The following is an 8836-nucleotide window of genomic DNA, read 5'->3' on the forward strand; positions in this document are numbered from 1 at the left end:
TGTGCATATATTATTCTACAAGAGTGGTACCACTACAGGTTATGATACTTGCACACTTAGATACTTAGAAAGCATGGGCAAACAACAAACATAACGCGCACGTCTCGAGCGGCTGATTTCTGATCTGCCGCTTCCCGACGCACGCGACGACCGCGGCTTGCATTAAATACGGTCTGCTACCACACAAAAGTAGCGCGCGGCCCCTTTCGTTACCTGCACAACTAGTAACTTAAGTTGCAGCGTGTGGAAAAGGGAAATAATTCTCTTGAGCTCGTCCATGCCGATCGCGAGGGAAGCCACAGTGCAATCAAATAAATTAGGGGATTGTAAGTGCCAAAACCATGCCAAAACCACGAAATCATTATGAGGCCCGCTGTAATGGGGAGTCTCAGGAATAATTTTAACCTCTGGGGGTTCTTTAACGTGCACTAAAATCAAAGCATGCGGTAACAACGGTGTTCTTGCATTTTGCCCCTTTCGAAATGTGGCCGCCGTGGCTGGGAATCGAGCACGCGTCGTAGAGCTTAGCGGCGCAACACGCATGCATTTACCGCTAACAAATGGCGGATGCCACCACAATTCAACAACGTGACACGACTAAACAAACGGCCGTGCACTAAAAACAGGCATATGACTATTCTGCTTTCAAGATATTACACGCGAATGCGAAAGTATGAGACTTACTTGACTCGGCCGCGCACTGCAGTTATCCATGCTTGTCGTCTGTCCTTCTAGTACCAATTCCCAGGAAATCTGTAGAACTTCACGGGCTGCGTAGGACCTTTCGTGTTTTCGAGGCTGCTGTGGCAATCGACAACACATCAGTATTACGTGCCACCTTTCCTGGCTGATGAGGTCGCACTCGGCATCGCAAAAACCACGCGCACGAGCGCTCCCGCCGTACAGAACACGGGCGCGCGCCAGCGCAGCGACGACCCTCGAAACTTCCATCGGTCCGCTAGAGGAGCATTCGGCGCTGGTGCCGCGCGGGCAAACTTTAGGTTGCCTCGTCTATTGCGAACGACTGCTCAGTGAAAGAAATCTGATTTGACGCATCTGCTCCAAGTAAGGGGGTGCCCCCCACAAGACTGCCCGTTTACTCGTCCGAACAGTGGTGGCATCTCGTCTTATCTGTTCGGCTCGATCCCTACAGTTGACGGTTATAGATTGGGTTCGTCTCGAATGCATCAACCAGGGGAGCGATACGCGTCGTCACCGCACTTCAATGATGCACACCAATCCCGAAACTTCAGGAAGAAACGCCACTAAACACCAAAGTCGCGCGTTGATCCATCAACGCCGTCAAGCCAGACCTCTAAAACTATCCTGTCTGGAAACTTGTTGCTAATTTAGCGGCAGAGATGGACAGTTCGGTTTCCATCTCGCAACCTTTCGTAGACACCCTTCCACCTTTGGGTCACCAGCAACTCGCAGACAACAACCCCATAGGCCACTTCCGAAATCCGGTCCCTCGTCCTTCGGCTGCCTTCAAGCGCCACATAGAAAAGGCAGATGCCGCACTCCCCACGGGCTCACTAGTAGCCCAAACAGATTTGAGCTATACGGACAAGCTAAGCGTTGAGTCCACCGGTGTGCCTGGGCACCTATCCATTAGCGTCAATTTTGCGTGCGGTCTGACAACTCCGGACCCATCTGTCAATGCTGAACGTTTGGCCCCACACAACAAACTTGGTGACAGCTGCTTCCGCGTCGCCGACATTGGTTATTATAATACGCAATGTCTCCACATCGGCTATAAAGGAGGTTCGGAAAGTATACAATGCTCACCCTTTGGCAGACGAGGTGCACCGCATGACTGCACAGACGCCCGGTCAGCTATACATTTTAAGCGAGGCCAAGAAATCTGCCATCATTCCATCATCGCCGTCGTCTTGCAATCATTACACACACAAATGCTCGCCTTATGCACAAACACGTTTATCCACCTAGTGACTCTTGGCACAACATCGATTCATTCGGTGCCTGGAATTAGCATAATTTTCCCTTTAGAATTAATTAGACGTGAGACAAGCGGTCGAAACCAAGGCGGTCGCTAGCGTCCTGATGCGCATTCACGTGGTCATGTCGAAGCACGCCGTTGCTGCACTCTAGCAGCGTCAAACCGAAACGGTACACGGTCCGGCGAGTGAAAACATCGTGGCGGAAGGAAAATGTTTGGAGAGAGCATTGCTCAACACTATTGATAATAATAATATTTGGGGTTTTACGTGCCAAAACCACTTTCTGATTATGAGGCACGCCGTAGTGGAGGACTCCGGAAATTTTGACCACCTGGGGTTCTTTAACGTGCACCTAAATCTAAGCACACGGGTGTTTTCGCATTTCGCCCCCATCGAAATGCGGCCGCCATGGCCGGGATTCGATCCCGCGACCTCGTGCTCAGCAGCCCAACACCATAGCCACTGGGCAATCACGGCGGGTAACACTATTGAAACTAAACGTATCGGCCAAATACTTGATCGCCATGTTGGAGCGCGCGGTATATTTTAGTGCTCCTGCTCTGCAGCTACAAGGCTACGACAAGACAGTCGAACAAGTGCCCTGCATGAATAAAAATTTACCGGAAGCCAAACATTCTCGGTAAATACGTCGAGTCTCAGCGGTCACGTGTTAGGCCAATACCACGAGAGAAATACAGGCAAAATTTGCAGCGTGACTGGCCACTCGAGGCGCTTTGCGCGTATTTGGGGGCTTCTTTCACGGTCGGAAAAACAATTTTATGTAGCACGCATTGAGCAACAGAACGCTGTATCATGAGTTTTTGAACTTGCTCTACAATTTTCTCATTGATACTTTTCATGTAATTATAATAATATTTAAGAAATTGATTAATTAATTAAGACTTATTGTATAATCAGCCGGAATGCAAAAAGTAATCTGAGTATCCCCTACTTGCCCCGACTGTGGAGCTGTTAGCAATCTCGCACATATGCTCTGGCGATGCCCCTCGGTGCAGGGACTCAATCGCATAACGTAAGAAGAATGGAGCTCTGCCATCCAGAGCTCAGAACTTTCACGCCAAACTTGGGCTGTTCAGAGAGCCCACGATGCAGCGGTTCGGCTCGGCCTACCAGTCCCCACGTGGGAGCGGCCCGCAGCTCTGCCCTAGGGCACCTTGTGTAAAAAGACCTTGTAAATAAAGTTTTTTGCATGTCTGTCTATCCCCAAGCAGCGAAACATTACCTTGGTTCTGTCCAGCTACGTGGCATCTGCATATTCTTAAAGTTTGGCTAAAGTTACGTGGGGCACCCTATGTACTAGTCTTTCAAACCGAGCAGCAACGTAAGAATGTCGCTGTCTTCGCCTCGCAGTACATCGTACTTTGCCGTCCACCGATCGTTCGCTCAGCAGCCATAGTGCAGCCATAAATAGTCACGAAAACATGTCTTCTTATTCTATCTTAATATACTAAATTTCGGTGCAGCATAATTGGATAAATTTCTTTTAAAAAATCAATGAAATTCTGGAGCCGCACATGGCAGAATCATGATCCAATTACGAGTCACGCCGGTACATGAGCGTGTACGTTTGGATAAGGGTGAGCGCTATAGGGTAACACGGAAGAACAGAGAGGGCACATACAAGTCGGCAGGGAGCGTGTTTCCTGTCAACTGCTCTGCCTCTTTTTCTGTAATTACCCTAGCGCTAACATTTACTCACGGAGGAAGGAAAGGGACTGAGAGGAGGAGTCGCGCGACAATTTTGAAGCCTACTTATATAAGAAGGTGTCCTACGACAAAGGAGACGTAGTATGGCTTTGGACACCGCTTCGCAAGCGCGGCCTGTGCCAGAAGTTTCTGACTAGTTACAACGGGCCTTTCGTCATCACCAGTCGCCTAAGGGATGTGACCGATTCGATTGCTCGTCTCGTATCTAATGGCTACCGGTCTAAGAAGACGCAGCTTGTTCACGTCGCCCGCCTGAAACGTTGTCATCCCCGTGATTCCGAGTGGACGTAACAGTTATTCGCCCAGCGGGCTTCGTTTATGAAGGGAACAGTGTTACGCTAAAGCTACAGGAATAACGGCGGAAGAGAACGAGGTGCGCTTGTCTTTGCAGCGGCTCGGTGTCGGCGCGGCCCCTTTTCATCCGTTCATCTTTAAATAAACGCACCCCATCGTCAATATATCAAAAAAAGACTCTAAGGAGAACACTCGTGGGAAATAGGCCCATGCCACGGGAGAGGCAAGCATTGATATCTAGTGAAGAGCGGATGGGGCTCTTGCATTGCCCAGGGGGCGCTGCGAAAAAGGTGCTAAAAAGCGCCCTCTGTGCAAAAATGGGTCGTACCAAGCTCGGTCGTCTGCTTCGGAAAGCACGTTTACAATATGGACCCGCCGCTTTCGGTTGTGTTGTTTCACGGCCTGCAGCGAATATCGGGCGCCGAAGATTTTTGCAGGGGTGGCACGCTGCGTAAAGGCAAGAAATTATGCAGTGCCGAATACGTGTACGCCGTTCAAGAATTAGGCGGCGAAGTTTTAGCACCGTGTCAATCGCAAGTGAAGCGAGTCGCGTACGAAGTGGAACTTCAGGTAAGGTTTGCACGCCAGCTGCTAGATTCAGGCGCTCAAACGCGAGGAAATGCTTGTTATAAATGAATCCACAGCAGCGATAAGCAGGCATCATGTGTACAGAACTGCTCGAGCACACGACGGTACGTGCCGCGATGTACGAACTGCTCGAGCGCACGATCGTACGCGCCGCGACGGCAGTGGTCTTTCGACATGCCGCGAAACGGTGGGCCTCCTGCATTCTTTGTTGACTGCATGCCGCTAAAGAAGTAGTTATGCCTGCGTTGTAGTAGCGGCCATCTGTTCCTTTTAGTAACTGGTAATAACTGATGCAATGCATATGAGCTCGCACGTAGTACGTACGTGCGAATCGCGCTGCAGCGCGAGCTCGTACGCCGCTCGCTTGATGTAGGTTTTAATGACAGCGCTCGAACATCGATGTGCTGCAATCAATACTGCCTTGCTGCGTTGCCTCAACGTGCTGGCTTGAGATCAAGGATGAGCGCATTTAACTCTCTTAACCTGTGCTGCTCGTAGTGGAGTAGTGAATTGTCATCGAATGAGCCCGACCATTTGTGCTCATTTGCACACACCTGGTCACTTCACCACTTCGCATCGGTCGAATTGTTAATTGTCGCTGTGGCCGGGTCTCGAATCGTGAATTACCAGCCATGCCTGCTGCTATGTCGGTCTGCTGTCGGGACTGTAGGTGCAAAATACCGAACATTAGAACGCAGATAATCAAGCAAGCTTCAAGACAGGCGAAGCAGTCAGCATGGCGCGAAGTTTCGCTTACTCAGCGCGACGAACTGCAGCTATGCAGCGCGCCCGACGCTCCACTTCGTGAGGCCTTGAAGGAAAACGGCAGAATATGATGTTGGGATTCAGGCCTTCTTGTTCATGGCATCCCACGACGCAGAAGTAATGACGGTGACGCCTTCTCGAGGCTGGGCTAGGTCTCCGGATCGGCGCTACCGATTCCGTCTGCTCCCAGCATTGCGTCCCACGGCACACAGAGAGCCCGTTTTCGTTAAACTATAGGCTGCGGCGAGCTCGCAGCGTGGTTGACATGGTCTGCGAGAAGTGACGAGCCTTTTCGCACTCGCAACAGGGCAGAAATAAGTGCGAATCGACGCAAAACTCGGCCTAGAAACGTCCTTCGCCACAGCCAGGGCTCAATACAACCCAAGCTGGTACGACCCAGTAGCGCCGCCACCAGGCGCCGCTACTATACCTCAAACTCCAGCGCAAGACGCCCATAGCGACTGGCGAGGGCCAATCCGCCTCTTTCATGTTCCTGTGCTGCCCTCTGACGCACGCCGCTGGAAACGTTTTGGAAGGGTGTCGGGGATTTTGCCGGTTGATTTGTGTACCTACGCCCATGTTGGGTGTGCGTCGGTTGTGCGTTTCGTGGATCGCGATTAATTATGAATGGTTTCTCCGGGGCAGCTTGTCGTTCACCCGTCGAGTATAGTGGGTGAACAGGCCCGAGTGTGCTATTGTGGTAACCGCGCGGCCGATAAAGGCACGCTGAGTTCCGTCTGCCGACGCGGCTGCCTTGAGTTCGTTGACGCTGATGTCTGCGATTGCACATCGCTTTTTGTATTCATTTTACACATTCACTAAACATTTCGCATATTCAAAAAGCCTTCGAGCGCAGCCTCCCACGTGGGATTTGCCAAAGCGGTGCATTTGTTTACCTCTACAGCTTCAGATCGCTGTTAGCTTCGGTTATTGTAGAAACTGCGCATCGCTGATGTCGAATAATCTTAAAACGTAGCAAAACATACAGACAAGTCAGTATGAGCGGCCGAGTCCCTTAAACAACTGCAACTGTGATCCATACACATATACATTACGGGCTGTTACTACTGATTCTCGCTTTTGTTTAACTTAATCATACTTACAGTTTGCGCGTGCTATAAAGTATTATTAGAAAGAACTGTGCTCGGCATAAGTCCCCACTTATAGGCCGTGTAGTTCTCTCGCGAAAACGCGGATGCCATCGCTGACACCATTGGCAACTGAGCGAATTTATGCTGCTATACCGAATTCACTGTCTTTTCTTTTCTGTTTGACGCAGAGGTAAACAGTGCTTCTTCGGAATTAAGAAATGTCAGCATAACAACACACACAGACCCACCATCTACGGGAATGCGACCGGCAGCGTTCGGGAACGGTGACCAAAGTACAAGCTGTTGGCACAGCGCTGTGTCGCCGCCTGCCGCTTATTGTGTACGTGCCGTGCGAAGTGAATGTAGTTATCAAATCGCTTTAGGGCAACAACATAACTTTAAGAGCGGTCTCCTTCGTCCTGACTGCTTACTTTTTATGCCGAGCTCCATCGGTAGCGGGTGCACGAACTTGACGGGGCCAGGCCTAGCCCAAACTTCGCTAAAAAGGATCAACATTGACTCAAACTTCGCGTGCGTGGCTTGAGAGGACTGACGATCATGCATTTCGATTTCGAAGACATGCCAACGCATTTTGAGCGGGAATAATTATATTTACGAGTGAATGAGCTGCAGTTATCGCGTTGTCGGTTCGACGGCTGATCATGTAGGGTTCGGTCAAGCTATCACGGTCGGCACGCTGATTTTGTCGGCGCCGTCGACACGAAAGCCAGTCGCGCTATATGACAACTCGCACCCGTCGGTTGCATCGTTGCCGGCCTATTACGATCAAATGGTCTCAGTGACACAGTGCTGAATAGTCGGCCAATCGTCAGCGTCTTGTCGGTCTCGCATCGACCCAGTGTTACCACACCTTAAAAGAGTACATGAAGTCAGGCAAGCGGCTGCCACCACCAGCAACAGTGGGCCGACGCTGCAAGAAGACTTCGTCAGCAACGTGTTTTCGAAGTGTCGCCCAAGTGTAACGCAGGGGTTTATCGATAAATTGGACAGCTGTCAATGTGCAGTCTGGACCAAGCCCTGGCCCTTTTCTATTTCAAAGTGGAGTTGCAGTCTTACGCACGTTTTAGGCACCGCACCAAGGTCGAGCTACCAGTAGAGTTTCAACGCGGTACATGGCACGAGCGTTTGCAACAGCGCGCGTCCAAGCGCTTTTATATTTTTCCGGTGTACTTTCCCCCGGTGTATGGCCACGCGGCCGCGCGCACGTGCCTTCCAAAACGTTTTGCGACTAATCCGCTAGGGCAGGGCGCATGCGCCGTCGCGCCGTGAAAAAGGCGTTTTGTGACGAGAACAAGGGCGCCACTGCGAGCTACCCTGAACCAAACAATACCTTAAAACCATGGAGGAAGGGAAAAAAAAAAGAACTTGGAAGCTCCGGCAACCGGGTAGGGCTTAATTCCCAAGAGTTAACACGTAGGTGGACCCCGGAGGTGGGGAGATCTCGGAAAAGGTTGGTTTGGCGCGATTGGCTGCCTAACATCTCGTTACTTCTTCGTATTCCATTTCTTTTTCGCTTCATGTGATTTCTCAAATTTAACTTTGCCGGCACTCTCTTCTGTTAGAAGCAGAGGAAGCTTGGAGCAGGAATCTGGGCACCGCTCCACTTGGTTGAAGCTTCCGTCCTGTCAGGATGGCCGAGCGGTCCAAGGCGCTGCGTTCAGGTCGCAGTCCGGTCTTCCGGGCGTGGGTTCGAATCCCACTTCTGACATAAGTATTTTTTTTTCTCCTTGTTACTTTTTTTTTCTTTTTCTACGTTGCCAACTTGTTTACGTCGATTTACTAGAAAAAGAAAATGCCGTTCACTGTGCGATGTTCTACAGTAAGAATTCGTATGTTTCTCAGCAGGCAAATGTCAGTCGTTTCATCCACTATCGATTTGAAAAGCGTGACCGTCTACTGTCAAGCTTGAAGTCAGACTTCGGGGTGTTGATGTTCTATTTGTTTCATGTTTATGTTCCTTTAAAAAATTACGCTGAGAGACAGTTTACTTTTCAACGACACCAACTGTCTGCATTTGTCATAATTTATTACTTCGGTGGACGGCAATTCTTCGTTGAGTGAAATAAAGTGTTGTAAGAAATTTTAACCAAAAACATTTTTGTGCTTACGACCACGGAATTTGTTCTGTTGTAGTTGTTGTTGTGGCTTCAAACTTGTATTGTCTTGTCTCGAAATAATGGCCCATACCCACTACGAGGCATTGGCTAAGCGACAGGCGCGGTTTCAAGTATGTTTATTAGAATTAAAACCAAAACTAAATTCGCATAGCAGAGCGTGGGTTAAAAAATATAATTTAGCAGTTATAAGAATACTAGAATTTCGAGATAAACATGTTATGTGGAATTTAGAAACGCGCTTTCTTCTATTGCGATAGCAATTGTATGAACG

General features: G+C 49.8%; 1 non-coding gene across 1 annotated transcript; it reads left to right on the top strand.

Annotated features, from left to right (window-relative positions):
• The first annotated feature begins 8072 nt into the window (after window positions 1-8072).
• On the top strand, window positions 8073-8156 carry TRNAL-CAG (transfer RNA leucine (anticodon CAG)). The gene has a single exon. It is a non-coding gene; the product is annotated as a tRNA-Leu (tRNA).
• Window positions 8157-8836: the final 680 nt, after the last annotated feature.

Source organism: Dermacentor albipictus, chromosome 1 (assembly GCF_038994185.2).
Source record: "Dermacentor albipictus isolate Rhodes 1998 colony chromosome 1, USDA_Dalb.pri_finalv2, whole genome shotgun sequence".
Taxonomy (NCBI): Eukaryota; Metazoa; Arthropoda; class Arachnida; order Ixodida; family Ixodidae; genus Dermacentor; species Dermacentor albipictus.